Source organism: Lynx rufus, unplaced genomic scaffold, assembly GCF_022079265.1.
Source record: "Lynx rufus isolate CCGP_SWC_20201006 ecotype Redwood Valley unplaced genomic scaffold, mLynRuf1.p SCAF_2, whole genome shotgun sequence".
Lineage (NCBI taxonomy): Eukaryota > Metazoa > Chordata > Mammalia > Carnivora > Felidae > Lynx > Lynx rufus.
This window is the reverse complement of record NW_025814834.1, coordinates 178,552,897-178,570,232: the sequence shown is the minus strand read 5'-3', so window position 1 is coordinate 178,570,232 and position 17,336 is coordinate 178,552,897. Positions and strand designations below refer to the sequence as shown.

At 51.1% G+C, this 17,336-nt stretch overlaps 1 protein-coding gene across 3 annotated transcripts in view; it reads right to left on the bottom strand.

Annotated features, from left to right (window-relative positions):
* SSBP3 (single stranded DNA binding protein 3) overlaps nucleotides 1-17,336 on the bottom strand; it is a 164,064-nt gene that overhangs the window by 136,627 nt on the left and 10,101 nt on the right. The gene's annotated exons all lie outside the window — the stretch shown is intronic.

The following is a 17,336-nucleotide window of genomic DNA, read 5'->3' as shown; positions in this document are numbered from 1 at the left end:
CAAGCACCAGGGGAACGGGCGGCACGTCACCCCCAATCCTGAGATGGCAAATGACCGTGGCAATGACGACAGAGATCTACGGGCACGCGCAGGACCTGGCGCCCGTTATATCGAGTTGAGCTTCTGCCGGCTTTGAAATGAAGACAGTTGAAAGACAGAGCCTAAATGTTCGCTAGGAGTCCTATCTACACACTGGTCAAGTCTTCTCTCACCTCCTGGGCAACAAGGCTCCAAACCAAGAGAAGAGAAAACATGCCACACTCTAGGAACGCCGGAGGGCAGGCCACAGGGACTGCTTTTTTTTAAGTTTATTTATTTTGAGAGAGAGAGTAAAAGTGCAAGTGGGCGAGGGTCAGAGAGAGAGGAGTGAGAATCCCAAGAAGGCTCCACACCAATAGCGAGGCGGGGGTGGGGGCTCGAGGGGCTCGATCCCACAAACCGTGAGATCATGACCTGAGCCCAAGCACTGGGACTACTTTTAAAGAGGACAATGAGTAAATGGTCCTGGGGCCAGAGGCCTCAGGCCTCATCTCGCTCCTATTACTGAGTTCTCATCAGCTGAAAGTGCGACCCCCTTCCCTGGAATGGCCCCCCACTCCAAAACCCAACGTGGTCCTGGCTTTCCTTACAAGGACTGTCTCCCAGCTTCCCCTCGTAAACCCTCAAAGTCACTCTGCAAATGAGAAGGGCCAGAGTGCTCCAACCAGTCCAACCTCCAACAGTGCATTTGCTGAGTGCTTACTGCATACAGGGCACTGCCTTGCATTCTTCACATACTTAATCCTGAGAAGTGGGCCTTAGGCACTATTGTCATCTGTTCTTTACAGAGAAAGAAACAGCCTCCGAGAAATACCAGGGTTACAGGGGACTCAGAATGGGCAATGCCTCCCCCCACTTTCCAGCATCAAAACGGGGGTCTCAAATCTGCTTCTCAGCAATACATACCAATGAGACAAATTTTACAAATCCAATAGTTTTAATGTTCTAATGGATCCCTGTGGCTTTTGATAAAATTCCTAGAGACAGAATCGTATGTAAATCTGAAAAATAACATGTATCAAACAACTCAAATGGGAGTACTGGTGAAACGTGCTAGAAAAGTGGGTTAAAACAAACAGTGGCTTTGGTGACAGCATTTAAGACACTGATGCCAAAAATGCACGTGGAGAACTAGAGTCGATTTTTTTATGTAAGTTAAGAGCAGAGTAGAGAACTTCTAAATTTACACGTTATCTCTTCTAACGTGCGTTTAAACGTATATGGTTAAATTAATAACTTGAAATATTTTAAGTAGGGAAAATTACTTCTGGCGACAATGAGGCCACACCAACCGGCCCCAGTTCTGCTCTGCCTCAGCAAATCCACACACCCGCTCCCACCTGACCTCCACAGGCCCCGGTCTCTCAAGTCCAATGTGAGGCGCCCAGCCCCATGCCCTCAGGAAGCACACATCCTCACACCCCTGGTTAGAAACCAGGTTCGAAATCAGGCACTGGAGCTCCTACTCTCACCATGAAAAACTCAATCAAGCCCGTCGTTTCCATATGCTCAGCAAATCAAGGTTATGACTAGATTTTTCCCCCACGTTCAAGTTATCCTCCCCCAATGTATGCTTACCTCCCAAGTGACCGCTCTCACGTTTGTTTTAAAGATAATGAAGACTATCCTGTAACGAGGGTGGGCCTCTGGTAGCCAGAAGTGTGGGTTTGGCTCTTTTAGGGGGATTAGCCCGCCCTTATTTCTAGGTGTCACACACAGAATTTGAGACGAAAAGGGCCCCGTTTTAGAAACACTCAGGGCAGGAGAAAGAGGAGCTTTGATGGAGGCCCCAGGGCCCTTCCTGGGGTCCTGGAAGGGGGTCCAGAGAAGGGGGTCCAAGGAAGGGGGTCCCCCGGCCACACTACAGCCCCAGATCCCTCTGAGGAAGCAGCCCCCCCCCCCCAACAATGCTGCTCCTTCTGGAGGGGCTACCAACAACCAACACCAAACTTCAAAACTAACCACCACCTTTGTAGGGACTGGGGCCCCTGTCTGGTTCCTTCTAGTCCTTGTGCAGACAGCCAGGCCAGGCCCCAGCAGCTACTTTTGTTTCAGGGGGAGCAGAAAAGGCAGGGGCCTGGGCGGCCACTGGAGGCTCCAGTTAAGTTTCGCTGGTGAGTGAGTGGCGGGGGCACAAAGGAAGGAACCGCTGGGGGAGGGGAGGCCGCAGAGCTAGAGGGCTGGGACAAAGGGGACAAGAGACAAAGGGACAGGAAAAGGGAGCCCGCTTTCTCCTCTGAGGAAGGAACTCTCCATTTAGCCTAATATTTCACTCATACCTCCCCAGGCCAGGAGCGCACAAGGACACGTTTGGGGAGGTGGCTTCAGGTGACACAGACACCCCTCCCGCCCCAGCTACACAGTGATGGTTCTCCTTGCCCACCCCCCTTGCTTGTCCAAGCCCCCTCCTCAGCCCACTTGTTCAAAGTCAGGGAGGCTGCCTTTGATCAGCTGCCTCTCTCCAGCCCCATCCGCCACCCTGAAGAGAGACAAAGAATTATTTATTTGGAGAAAAGAAAAACCCTCAAAGTGTCAGCCAGTGACAGACATGATACTTTCTATACAGGAACGAGGAGACAGGAGCGAGGCGCCGGGTTTTCTAGTCTGTGGGGGGCTTTCACCAGCAACACACACACCAGCCACCCTCTGTACCTTCAGACACTCTCAAATCCTACCTGCTTGGCCCTTTGGGTTTTTTTCCCCTCAAGACCACTGCCTACCTCACCAGGAGGTTGTGATAATTAATCTATGTCGAAGAAGAGAGTGTCCAGCGCTAGAATGAGGTCTGTAATAAAAATGGCAAAATCTGACATGTGGGCGAGGTCAGACCAGAAAGACCTTGGATGTCTAGCTCATCGTCTGGAGCCTCTACCCTACAGCCAGGGAAACCTCTGGGCTATCTTCTGTGAGGCTCCCGATTTGTTCCATTTTGATTTGATTTTGAGTAGGGGAGAGACATGACGCCATCACATTTAACATGAACGAAGCAAATCTGGCATCCACCCGTAGGCCCAAGACAACAAAGGGGCGGTTTTGGGGAGAGGCCAGGAGGCCGGCTGTCACCACCCGCAGAGAGCACGAGAAAGGCAGGAGCCGCTGGTATCCCCTTCAACAGACTCCTTCCCCCCCTCCCTGCTGCCACCCATGCCCTTGCCAGGCCAGAGTCCTGCTCCCCCTGGATACCACTTCACTCACCCAAACAGTTGAGCACCTCCAACGTGCAAGGCAAAACACAGGTAGTATGGTCCCTGGCCTCCTGGCAAGAGCATCAAGATGATGCATCAAGTCCTCCACTCCCACCCACTGCTTTAAAACTCAAGACTTTTGGGGTACATGGGTGGCTCAGTCAGGGAGCATCTGATCAGGTCATGATCTCACCGTTTGTGGGTTCGAACCCTTGCATCAGGCTCTGTGCTGACAGCTCAGAGCCCAGAGCCTGCTCCAGAGTCTGTGTCTCCCTCTCTCTCTGCCCCTCCCCCATCACTTGTGCTCGGGTGCGCGCTCTCTCTCTTAAAAAATAAACATTAAAAAATTTAAAAAAAAAAAAGGGGGGGGTGGTGCCCAGGTGGCTCAGTCAGTTAAAGGTACGACTTCGGCTCAGGTCACGATCTTGCAGTTTGTGAGTTTGAGCCCCGCGTCAGGCTCTGTGCTGACAGCTCAGAGCCTGGAGCCTGCTTCAGATTCTGTGTCTCCCTCTCTCTCTGCCCCTCCCCCACTTGTGCTCTGTCTCTCTCTGTCTCTCAAAAATGAATAAATGTAAAAAAAAAATTTTTTTTTAAAGAAATGCAAGACTTTTAATGAGCACCAATTGTGTGCTATTCATTTGTTGGAGCCCGGGAAAGGGCACTCTTAGTCCTGCAGTGGGGACAATGGGGGCTTCAAGAGTGGTAAGGAGCCTGTACTCAGAGAAGGGAAAATGGAACTGGACCCACTGAACCGCAGAGAGGTTGGGAGAGCTCCTCCAGGCCCCTCCTCCGTGTGGTCTGAGCCTGGCGGCCAAGCTGGTTGTAGCCACACCTCCTGCATCAGGTCAGCAGTGGACCCTCCCTTGGAGCAGCCGATGCTGCCACTGCGATGGGGAGTGACCCCTTCCGTGGCCTGGATCACACACACCTCCATCGCTTCCCGTCCCATGGATCCTCCTCCCCTCCAGGCCCAATGCTTGAGTCCTGATTATGCTCTGGACAGGACCCCATAGGCCCACCAAATAATTACGTCAAGGACTGGGCCACAATCAGCTGTGGATCAAAACTAGTCTCTCGGCTCTCAGTGACAGCTTCTGTCCTCGTGAAAAGAATGCGGAGGGGACACACGCTCCTCGTAAACATTTTCATAAAGAAAAAAGGGAGAGAAAGAAGCTACGTGTATCTCAAGTGTCAAGGCAGCTCTGGATGGTGCAGGCACTGGCTTCCTGAGAAGCAGCAGCCCAGAGTGGCCCTGGCCCATGACCCCGGCCCTCCCCAGGGCGAGACAGTCCACAACAAACTCACGGACTCGCTGGAAAAGGGGGGTACTGTGGCAGGCACCTGTGCCTTGGAGGTAGCCCAGGCCTGGCTGCAATGTCCACGCCCCAACCACGAGGAGGGGCATTTGTGTTTCTGGTAAAGCCTAGAAAACTTAACTCAGGTCTAAGAGAACGGAGGCCCCTGAAAGCGTCCTTATGTCAGCGTATCTCTCCTTCTTTCGTAGTTTATGTTCTTGTGGATTTGTGTTTCCAATAACCAATTTTTAAAGAAAACTTCTAGAGTAACAGTCATGCAAGGACATTTTTGTTCCGCCTCTTCTGTGTCCAAGGCACAATCATCACTTTCTCCAAACTCTTCACCCTACCTTGACAAGGCCCCCAAGGGGCTCAGCTGTGTAGAGCTGCAGACCGAGCCTGGGACCAGGGAGGTATCGCTTACCAAAACTTCAGAGAGAAAGAAGTGAGCAGTCAGTTAACTCCAAGGAGCCAGTCCAGAAGTCTGGGGCGGGCCAGAGGGCTAGGGCGGGCTGGGGCACAAATGACCTCAATGCTCTTCCCATCATGGGAGGCCAGGAAGGCTCTCTGGTGCTCTCCTGGGGGGGCGGGGGGGGGGGGGGCGGGCAAGCTCACCTGAACCTGCAGGTTGTAACTGCCATTCACAGCCGTGCAATTAACATCTTAATACACAAAAACCCCACAGAAAGGGGAAGAACAGTCTGTGAGTTCTGTGAGGGTAAATGATTGGCTGCTGTCCCGTCTGTCACCACACCTCAGAGGCACCAACTCTCTGAGGATAAAAGACTAAACTGTACAGATCCAAGAAAAACAAGTATCTGCTCTGACCCCTCAGTGGATTTGGGATAAGATGTCCTCACGAACTGGCACCATCAGGACAGTCTTAACAGAAGGTGGTGTTTAAAGGGAAGTGATTTCAAGCCTTCGGAAAAGCTTGAACCACTGGCTTAGAAGGTTTAGAACTCGGCAGCCCCTCCCTAGGGTGTGGCTGGCCCTCCACGGAGAACAGATTAAGAGCTCCACTGCTCAAAGTCCTGTGGCCCAAGTCCTGACCACCCCCTCATCCCCAAATCTTGTTTGTCCTCCAGGCTAAGCAAACCGTCTTCTCAGATAATGCAAAGGCCAACTGTAGGCTTGTGTGGCCGGATAAAATTGTCACCAACTCTGAGTTACAGGGGGTCAAATCAGGAAATATTCCTGTCCAGATAAGCAGGAGAGTTAGAAGAATCAAAACCAGGCTATTGCCCATGATCCTAGGTTAACACCACACTAAGGCACCAGCCGAGGGACGGTGTTCAGGATTCCAGGCCGGGTCCCTGCCCACCCTCCCCCCAAGCCTCTATACAAAATGCAAAACCCAGGCAGGAGAAGAGTCACAGGGCTTTTAGCCTCAGAGGCCTCAACGGTTGGCCAAAGGTTGGGCTAACTGAACACTGAGCATTTTTCCACACATCTCTGAGGACATTTCATATTGGAAGCTCCATTAATACGTCCAAGATCTATTTCAGAAAAGAAAGGCGCACAGCAAGGCCAGGGCAACAAAACTTGGGACATGTGCCGAGGACACTAAGGCTTCAGGAAGCCATTTAAATGCACAGACGGGGCCCTGGGAGGTGGGTAGCCTCCTGGTACTTCCTGATCACTTTCAGTCCACAAATATGAACTGGAATATCCATCAGGTGTCAAAAGCCCTCAAGTTTATGGGCCCTGCCCAATGGCTCAAAGATGATCATGAGGCATTCTTTAGAATTCGGAGACATCCGAACTGAGACATGAAAAATGAACAGAGATCCCCAAGGGGGAAAAGAATGGAGGAAAGTGCTTCAAGCAAGGAGGAAAAGCCTGTGCAAAGGCCCTGAGGTAGGGAGCCCAGCCCTTCCCTTCCTTAACTACAGCCTGGCAATGTTTGGTATCTAAGTCTCAAGGTTCACACTCCACCCAAACAACAAAAATACACAGTCAACATTCCAAAATTCCCTCAATTTTTTTTTTTCCCGAACATACGAGGTCAACCACCTTCTCACCTCTCCCTGCTGACCATCTTTCCATTTCTGCACTGGTTTCCCGGGAGCAGTAACTTCTAATTCCTGAACAGCTCACATGGGCCTTCAGTTTAGGACACACCCTAGCTTCCTAGCTGGCCAGTGGTCGCCCAGGCTGCCTGTCCATGTATCCAGAACAGGCCTGGGCAGGGACGAGGGAGAATGTGTTTCCTAACCGAAAGAAAAGAGCAAGCCCAATCTGCTCTGGGCAGCACAGGCCAGGAAGGAAGTAGGAAGTCATCCCGAGTGCAGGAAGTCCTCACTCATCCCTAGATGAGACCAGAGCAAAGCCCAGCAACAGGCACTCTGTCCTAGGAAGGGAAAGATGATTTGGGGGCAGAGGATGGAGGTGAGAACACGGCTCTGGCCTTGTCCACGGTGTGCTGGGGACACACAAACACTTCTAACCTAAAAGCGTGTGATTCTCTTGGAGGCTCTGTTCGCACCCCCACTCCCCAGCAAAAACAGACTTCAGGAAGAAAATGAATCAAGTTTTACAAGCTTCCCTATTTACCCAGGACTACAAATCTATCAGTGGGGAAGCTTTAAAATAAACTCTCTCCTAGCAATGTCACTTCCTTTCTTCTATTTGCCACTACACACACACACACACACACACACACACACACACACACACACCGCCTCTTTAACCTTGGCTGTGGATCCTGGGTCTGAAAGAGCAATTCCAAATTCAGAACACACACCAATCCACCACTTGTAAATACTTCCTGCTTTTAATTCGGCTCCTCTCACTTACTTGTGGGTCTAAACATACATGGTGCAGCTCCCTAAGCAGGGATACTTTCCCAAGAGCACTGGCTACTTTTCAGCCTCCCGTTCTTTCATTCCAGAAATACCTACTGGGCATCCTCTAAGGTGCCCAGCATCCTCGCCTCAAAACAGTAATGCAAGCTGAGTGCAACCCGTTTTACAGATGAGGACACTGAGGCTCAGTTAAGCAAGGAGCACAGGTCACGCTACAAGCAAAAGTCCTAATGGGATTAGAGCCCAGACTGCCTCACCTTCTTCTCTGCACTGTGGTTCCCAAGCATCCCATACATCTATCAAATGCAAACAGCAAAACTGCTTCCTTTTAAAAAAGACTCATCCTGGCTCATCAACAGCTTTAATATTAAATCTTGAAAACCAAAGGCCATTTTAACCAGTGCTTCCCAAATGGATCATGGAAAACTTAAGACAGCAAAAAGTAGAGCTTACGCACCGTATCAACACCACCATCCATTGTGGTTCCTGGAGGCACAGGGTTTGGGATAGTTTTTCCAAGACAGGGAGGATGCCCAGTGGGCCATAAGGAGACAGCAGCCCCTCGGCTGGGGACGCGGGTTTAGAGTCTCAACCCATAGTCACTAAGCACAGGACTGGGGCAAGGAGAGGTTAGGGCTGGGTGGCCTTCCTGCAGTGGCCCCTGGACCTCTTCTAAGGCTTGAGGCTCTCCAGATACCATGTTCCTTATGCCTCCAGGGCCAACCACATGTGACCTCCCAGGAGCTGAGGAGGAGGGCGGGGAGACGGGAAGGCCCTTCTGGCAGTTGAGGGGATCCAGGCTGTGTCGGGGTCTGGAAGCAGCTCAGATCTCACCCCCAGTTCCAAGACTGCCCCCACTCCGTATTCCAGTGTTGGCAGGGAAGGCAAAGAGACAGCATCCCCCAGAGAAACAAAACAGAAGGACTTGCTCCATTTTCAAGTCAGCGGACTCCATTCAACCTAAACTCTCCGCTGGCTTTCTACACCTCTAAATCCACCAGCCGGCCCTCCCTCCTGATCCCATCTTCCTGCCAAGCAAGAAGCCCCTCTCCTCTCTGCCCTACCAGAACTCCTGGCCGCCTGCGCACAACCCTGTCCCCACCCACCTGTCCATCCTGCCTGCACACCCACCCCTGGCTTCCTCCTTCCTCAGCCTTCAGCTCTCCTCAGCCATAAAGCAGAAGCACTAAGAACTTTCATCCCGGCTGTCGCTCTCACCGGGCTGCCCTGTATGCGGGAAAGTACTCTATAAAATAAAGTCAGATACGGTTATCCATGTCTGCCGGTGTCTGAGTCCCGTGGATTCCCACCACACTTCACACACACAGCTGCTTCCTCACTGGATCGGTCTCCTGCTGCCCGTCGCTTCTGGGGTGCTGGTCAAAAAAGCCCCTTGAGAGGAAAGACATGGGGGGGACGCTAAAAAGAACTCTAACCCAATGACTTGACTGCTTGAAGCTGAAATTCAACTTCTCATTTAAAGCAAAAACAGAGCTGCCGAACGCCAGGCCATCCATCCCTCAAGAAGGTAAGGATTTCCAGCTAACCCGATCAATGAAATCCAATGTGGCCCCTTAACTAAAATCCCCCTACTCCATGGCAGGGCCTTCTTGGATTATTTTCCTTCAAAAAAAAAAAAAAAAAACAAAAACAAAAAACAGAAACAAAAAACTATAATTTACACATGGAGTGTCTTTACTTTCCAAACCATTCAGAATTAGGGAAAGGGGGGAAAAACACGTCTGTTTCTATTTGAAACTGTCAAAATTAGCATTCAGTAATTAAAAATCACACCCTTTCTCTTAATAACCTAACCAGCATGATACAATCAGGTTGTGCCAACTCTTTAATCTAATTGACTAATTACAGATTTTAATTTAGTCAGTTACTGAACAACTGTTGACAATTTGTTTTCATTAGGGACAGAACAGAATAAATATTTAGGCTTCCAGTCACAAAGACTCCTGCGATCGGTTCTCCACCGTGACCCCAACTCCAGAGCGAGCTCTGGCTCCAGCAACACCCTGAGACACAGGTCCGCACAAGGCCCTCGAGCCACTGCTCGGCTCTGGCTCCAGGGGCACCTCACACACCTTCTCCCAGGTCCCTCTTAAGGCAAAAGCCTGAAATGCATCCCCAAAGTACAGGCAATCCCCCCATTCACACACGTCACTCACGAAGTGGCAAACACTTAAACGCTGTGAAGAAAAATAAATCCAACGCTGCATGTCACTGGCTTTTAAGCAACAAAATAAGTTAACAGTCAAAATAGGTTTGTCTGCGTTCACCTCCCTGGGAAGCAAACCGTCACTGACATCTTTTTTCTGTGGTTGTTTAAAGACATACGGTTACAGGTTTCTACTGAAATGATCCTCACTTCTTTCAAAGTGCATTTTTACCCCACGGTCCCCAACTCCTAACGTCATCCAAAAGTTTGTGAAACTGGCAGCATGGCTCAAAAGGAGGGAGGAGGCCCTGGGTTCAAATCCTGATTCCTTTATTTAATGACTTCATCACCAGTTAAGCCTCAGTTTCCCTGTCCAAAGGCTATAAAGATAGCCATTGCCTTGTAGAGAGTTACAGGGATTAAATGTCACGCCCACGTACGGTGCCTGGCCCAGGGTAAACGTGTGACAAATGCTGGTCACCACGGTTTCAGAAATCACTTTTGTGTCCCTCACTGTCCCCATGCTACGGATTACGACACTGAGGCCCAGAGAGAAGACAATGGCCGATCGAAGGTTACGCGGCTAGTAAGGGGGGCGGTTTGGTTGTGAAAGAGGATTTCTGTCCAGTGATCCATCTCCCCTCCCCGCCACCAATGGATGTCAGCTCAGAATGGTAGGGAGCACGGTTCTTATTTGGGAGGGAGGGGAGTCTCGGGAGCACCTGCTGGCGATGGGAGCCTTCTACACAGAAGGCTCCGTGCGCTCCTTGTGCCACCCATTCCCGCAGGTGGGTTCTCCTCACAGGGAAGCTCTGAGCGGCCTGCACTTGGAAGAATGACCCAGAGCAAACTCGGCATCATGACCCTTCCTGACTCCCTAGGGGGAAAAAATGAGGAACCTCCCTCCACAAAGCCCAACCCTGGCCATCCCAGAATAAGCCTAGAAGGAGCCTCTTACATTGCTAGGTGAGTGGAGGAAGTGCAGAGGGTCATGGTCTCTTGAAAACTCCACTGCAGACTCTGAAGCATGGCTGGCATTTTTTTAGGCTCCACAAAAATCAAGTCTACCTCAACCGAAATGGAACCGAAATTCCCAACGTGTTGTGTTGACTAGAATTCTACCAACCTGGTATGCTCACACTGGGTCCCCTGAGCTGGCAGGAAGCTCTAATCAGCAACTCTATAGTTCTTGTCTTTCCTACTTCTTCATTAAAATGGTGACTCGATGCATGCAATCTATTTGCAAATGAAATATTTTCAGGCATGGAAGCAGGTGTACGTGAAGAGAAGGGGAAACTCTTCGTTAGGGTAGGCAAGCCCAAAGCAAGAGATCTTCCTCCTGGTTGAGGTCACTGAAAACCAACTGGGTAAGGCACCACCCGACCCCACAGGCAAGGCTTCAGCTTGCCCATCTCCCCGAAGACCCCCTCCAGCTACTCCTCTCAGTGCCAGTATCAAACTACCCTGGGCTGGGCGATAGGTCATCAGTTAATCAGGCAACAAAGATGTCGAATCTGGTACTGATTCTCGGGGAGGCAGCATGGTATGGTAATGAAGACCACTTTCATTTTATGTCCACCTTCAACATTACTGAATCCCTCTACTGCGTCTGTTTCCTCTTCTACAAAATAGGAAGGAAAACCAAACTTAATGCGTTGGGCTGTTTGGAGTACAAGAAGAGATAAAACCTAAAGGGCTCAGGGGCACCTAGGTGGCTCAGGCGGCCAGACATCCAACTCTTGATCTCGGCTCAGGTCATGGTATCACGGTTCATGGGACTGAGTGCCGCGTCGGGCTCTGCGCAGACAGCACGGAGCCTGCTTAGGATTCTCTCTCTCTCTCTCTCTCTCTCTCTCTCTCTCTCTCAAAATAAACATTAAAAAAACAAAAAACCTAAAGGGCTCAGAACGGTGCCTGACACACAATTAGCACTCAAACTTGTTCGTCGTTCTCAACAGTTCTTACTTCCTGAAATGCGAAGAATAAATATCCTGTCCCCTACGTTGCCCCCAATGGACAAGGATTGAATAAGAATACTTTTCTCAAGGTCTTGGCACACAGTAAGTGCTCAATAAATACCGGTTTCCTTCGTTAAACAAATAACGAATTATTTTTAAGCCACAGCGCCGTGGTTTAGGTAGTTTAGTTACTTATCCCTCGGCAAGAAACCGCCACCCCAACCCGACGGCTCAGCCTCCCGTGGAAGATCGCTGCTCCCTAAAATCGCGGCGGCCAGAGTCCAATACCGTGATTTTTACCTCATCTCTTCTCTTCAAGTTCCCTTTGACAAAGATGCTGCTAGCTAAATAATGCCAAAGAAAGTATGTGGCGACAGTCAACTAGATTTCAGTTCATTTTCTATAGCTTGGGGTCAGAATCGACTGATGCACTCTGGTGATCAAGTTTTCTGCAATTCCCTATTCCACGCATTAGCTCACTGACAGAAATTCACCGCGGTATTTAAAGTGGCAGCCATCACAACTAACTCAAATTGTATTGGCTTCCCCGATGCTGAAATGCTCTGCTGAAACCATCAATTGGCCAATTCGGAGATAACGTGGTGGCTGAAATTCCCTGTCATGCTGTAAAATCCCCTTCCGAAGCGGCTCGCCAGCCCGGAGATCCGCAGCGACACCCGCGAGCAGAGCCGTGGGCCAGGGCGGCCTCGTGTAACACAAGTGGGCTCGACGAGCGGGAGCTGGCGGGCGGCGGGAGGCCAGCGCTGCCAAGAGGAAGGGCCTCCAGAGGGAGGATAACATTTGCTACTGGAAGCCTTCTAAAAGACAGCGAGAAAAGAACAGCAGCGTGCACACGCCCGACACCAGGCCTGCCTGCCGGGCCGTCTGCCCCCCTCGGCACAGGCCACGGATGGCCAAAGCCACAGGAAGCCCACGGCATCTCCCAAAGAAAGCTGCGAAATTCCTAACGGGCGGCACAGACACAGGCGCCAGCCTCGGAAGGAAAGGTTTTCTACACTCAGCGGCTGCCACGGGAATCGGGTATCTGTCCAGCCGCAGACTTGCTGTGTTAACGTCCTACTCCGGGCCTCGGTGTCCCCCATCTGTTAACTGAGACATTGCTTCTTAATACACAGTCCGTGATCGGATGGTCTGTTCACATTCCAAAAAGCCTTCTCAACAGGCGACCACCACTAACAAAAACCATCTTCACGCGCTCTCACCCGACTTCTAAAATGCTCGAGAGGCAGAAAAAAAAATCCAGGCCTCGTCTCACATCATTTCGGATCAGATGAACCAAGGCTCAGGGAGGCCAGAGGACTTACCCACGGCTATCTGAAAGAATCAGAACTTGAACTCTGGTCATCCAAGTGCAAATCCCGGGCACCGTCCATGACCCTGCCCTCATCCCCACCACCAGCACAGAGCCAGGCATGCAGTGGACACCTGGGAGCAACTGCCCGCCATCCACCGCCCTCCCGGTCCAGTCTGCAAAGCCACGCTCTGTCTATCCCAAGAGCTCTCAAAGCTGCAGCCAGCATCCCGGGCATAGGGGAGGTCTGCCACCCCAGAGCCTGCTCTCTCAAACAGCCTTTTGTGACGGGGAAGGAAGGATCAGAGGAAAGCCTCAGACAGGGGCCCCAGGGAGCAGCCGTGCTTCTTAAGGTCAGAGGACTGTGAAACAGAAGTGAAATGTCAGGCGCTTCACCCAAACACACAAAGAACGGGAGACACAAAGCCTGCCTCGGGAGCTGTGCAAACAGCTGTCACCGGGAGGGGACAGAGAATTTGGGAAGCTGGGCCAACCTGGGTCAGACAGGATGCCTGGAGACCTATTCTCAAGACCCTTGCTGTAGCCTGAGCCCTGCAGGTGTTCCGACAGCACCCTCCATGGAGGGCCAGGACCCGGAGGAGGGGAGGCACGGAGAGCTGCCCTGTGGCCAGCCGGCAAGGACAAGCTGCAGACTTTAGGTGGGAGCTACTGCTCATTCAGCACTTGGCAAGCACCTGCCGGGCACTTTGCTCATGTTCTCTGCACAAAGAACAGGGCAGCAAACACCACTGGCAGCCACCAAGTGAGCCCTGAGGCACCAGCCTGGAAGTGAAAGACATGGTGGGGAAACAGTTCTCCCAAGAACCCTCAGAGGTGGGAATAATTCCCTCCTTATTACAGATCCGGAAACTGAGGTCAGCAACCGTCTGTCGCTTGGCTGACGTCACCTGTGGGTCGCAAGATTCCATCTCAGCCCCCTCTGAGCTAGCGGCTTTCAAAGTTTAGACTGAGACCCACAAGGAGGCAAATTTTACCTCGCAAACCCAGGACGCAACATTTATTTACGGGCACGCATAAATCACTGAAAATAGAAGTTCCCCCAAACAATACTTACGCTTCCTCTGTGTGATACAGTTGTTTCATTTTTTGTAATTGCCAGTCGTGACCCACTAAGTTGATTTCCCAAGGCACTAATGGGTCACAACTCACAGTTTGCAAAACAATGTGTTACCATGTGCCACTTGTCCATCTCCATTAAAACGTGTATTTAACACGCTTGATCCCAGGGCAGGGATCAGACCTTTCTCACTTCTCAAGGCCCGGAGTCTAGCTCACCAATCTCGGGATTTATTCAAGACTCTGCAATAGGCCCCGGGAGTGGGGGTAGCACAAACAGGGTGAAGGTAAGAGCCCCTGCCCTCAAGAGCTTTTAATCTACCAGTTGGGAAGGGAAGAGATACAACCTTGACTCAAATCACCCTCCTGCCGGGCAGCAAGTAGCAAATAAGGACACAGAGTTCCCGGGGAGAGAAAAAAAAGAAGGAAGAAAAGGAGGGGGTGTCCCCAGTGGGGGTGGTCCTGGCAGGTCTGGTGGGGAGACAGCCACATTCCAGGCTGGCATCTGCTCTACAGAGGGCCAGCGGGCAGGAGAGCAAACACCCCATCTCCGGTGGTACCCAGCAGGGACCACAGGAAGGGTCAGAGGGGGCAGGGGAAAGTTCCAGACTCCTAGATCAAGAGAAGTGGCCAGCAGAGGAGAAAACGGACGCTGACCGAACAACACAGTCCAGCTGCCAGCCCAGAATGCCCATGAATGTCATCTCATTACATCCTCACAGTGCTGGGGCCGGTTTGGAGGCTGCAGGTGCGACCCTCACCCTCCAAATGTCCAAGGGTACTTGAAGAAGGTGGATTCAAAGCCACAGATCCAGAGCGCTAATCAACAGGTGAGGCAGCCTATGATGGTTCATGTCCACACACACACACACCTCTCACACCAAGACCATTCTGCTGCTGCCTCCCTTTTGGCCATGAGAAAGCCAGGATCCACACAGGGCCCAAGGTGAGGTCATGCTAGCACGCTGACATGGTGCTTATTCTGTGCCAGGCCCTATTACATACGGGATGTGTGCAAGCACATAAGCTCATTTAATCCCCACGACGGCCTTATGAGGTGGGTATACGCTATCAACCCCATTTTCTACCTGAGGAAACTGAGAAACAGAGAGGCTAATTAAAGTGCCCGAGTTTGCACAGCTTACAGGTGCAGCAAGGCAGCACGAAGCAAAGATAAATGTCCCGGATCCTGATTGGCTTTGTAGGTTTGAGACCTACCGGTCACCTCAGGTGGGGCATCTTTCCTCTCTGGACCTCAGTTTACCTATCTGTAAGATGCCTAGGTGACCTCCAGTTCCATCACTTGCGATCCCGCCATGTACATATACATTAAATACGTTTCCTGGCCGCCACCGAGAGTGGGACCGCTTACCTTCTCCCACCATCTGTCCTGACTGCATCCTGATCTCTCGAAAGACCAAGATCTCTCCGCACAAGGCTTTCTAAGTACTTATCACATCCTAGGCTGCATCTGTCTCTTCAACGAGACAGTGAGCAGAGCAAGCACTCCGTAATTCAGCTGGATCAACCCCACGAAACTCAGCAGTGTCTTCTGCTCCTGGCCCGGGAGCCAAATGACCAATGTCTCACTCAAGCTCCGCAGGAAGTCAGAGGAGAAAGCAGCCAATGTACCAGCACTGGCTTCCCAAGGACCTGCCATGGAGACACATCCCCTCCCAAGCTCACGTCCTAAGGCTCCCTTCTGGGACTCCTTGCTCAATCAAAAAGTCAAGTGGGGGCGCCTGGGTGGCGCAGTCGGTTAAGCGTCCGACTTCAGCCAGGTCACAAACTCGCGGTCTGTGAGTTCGAGCCCCGCGTCAGGCTCTGGGCTGATGGCTCGGAGCCTGGAGCCTGTTTCCGATGCTGTGTCTCCCTCTCTCTCTGCCCCTCGCCCGTTCATGCTCTGTTTCTCTCTGTCCCCCCCAAAAAATAAATAAAAAAATGTTGGAAAAAAAAAAATTTTTTTAAAAGTCAAGTGAGACCTGAGGCAGGCAAGGGTGGGATACGTACGAAAGGCGATGACAAGATCCCAACTTGGCGCTTTCAATCCCGTTCATCCCTATAAGCATCTACACAGCACATCACAGCACCACTGACCTCGCTAGACGGGTTTCCATGCCTTTCTCTCAACCACTCCATGGTGGGGCTGAGCAAGGACGACCCTTGTACCTACTTCACAGTCGAGAAGGGACCCTGAGGAGTGAAGGCTCCCCCGGGTAACAAGGGGTGTGAGCCAAAATTTGAATCCAGATTTCTGCTGATGCCAAGTCGCAAGCCCCTCTGGGTCTTACCATTTCACTATGTGGGACCGGACGCCTCTGTCCAACACAGATAAGGGGTGCCGACATCTTAGGGGAGCATTTATCAGCGCCAGCTTGCGGTAGTACTGCCTACTCTGCCCCTTGCAGGGGTGTGGGGGTGAGACAAGACAGCTAGTATGGAGGGAAAGACTCCATGATACATTCGGGGAGCCCAGGCACTGGAGAGCATCACTGGGAAATTCAAGTGTCCAGGTCCCTCAGTCAGCTTGCTCTCCCAGAAAAGGATGCTGTTGTCTCTATCATATTAAAAGTTTTGGGGGGAGGGGCGCCTGGGTGGCTCAGTCGGTTAAGCGTCCGACTTCGGCTCAGGTCATGATCTCGCAGTCCGTGGGTTCGAGCCCCGCGTTGGGCTCTGTGCTGACAGCTCAGAGCCTGGAGCCTGTTTCAGATTCTGTGTCTCCCTCTTTCTCTGACCCGCCCCTGTTCATGCTCTCTGTCTCAAAAATAAATAAATGTTAAAAAAAAAAAATTTTTTTTTTAATAAATAAATAAATTAAATTAAATAAATAAAAGTTTTGGGGGAAAAAAACCTTAGGGCTGCAAAAGAGAAAGGAGATAAACTCACCAAGCACAAGCCACAGAGACACAACCATCCCGCATACGTGATAGTACAAAACTCTCAAAACCACCACGCGAAGGGACCACCACTCGCCCACTCTACAGATGGGGAAACTGAGATCTGAAACTCCACCCTGCCAGGAAATGACAGTGAGGAATGGAACTTAGGTGTGCATCCCAGTCATCAGTCTGAGCCCAAACCCTTCAAAACCCAGAGGATTCAAGACCCGGGTAGAGAAAAGCGTAACACGGGAGAGAAACATTTCTAAAACTCATCTCGCTGAGGCTACAGAAAACCCCATTACCCTGGCGAATCAAAAACAAACAATCGTTATTGTCTATTTGCTGTAAGCTCCTAGCAACATGTATTAAAGAAGTTTATGTGAATCATCTAATGCACTTGTGCCGTGGTCAGAATTATTACCAAGCTAAAAAAGATTAATTTTTCTAAATACTCTAAACCCTAGACGCTATTATAAAGGCTACAGCTAGTGTAACATTTCTGTTATCTTGGCTGACAGGGCCTCAAGCACACACACCTCCCTTCCATGTCTCCCTCTTAAGGCTTAAAACACACACACACACACACACACAGGCAGGAAGGTCGAGGGAAGAGG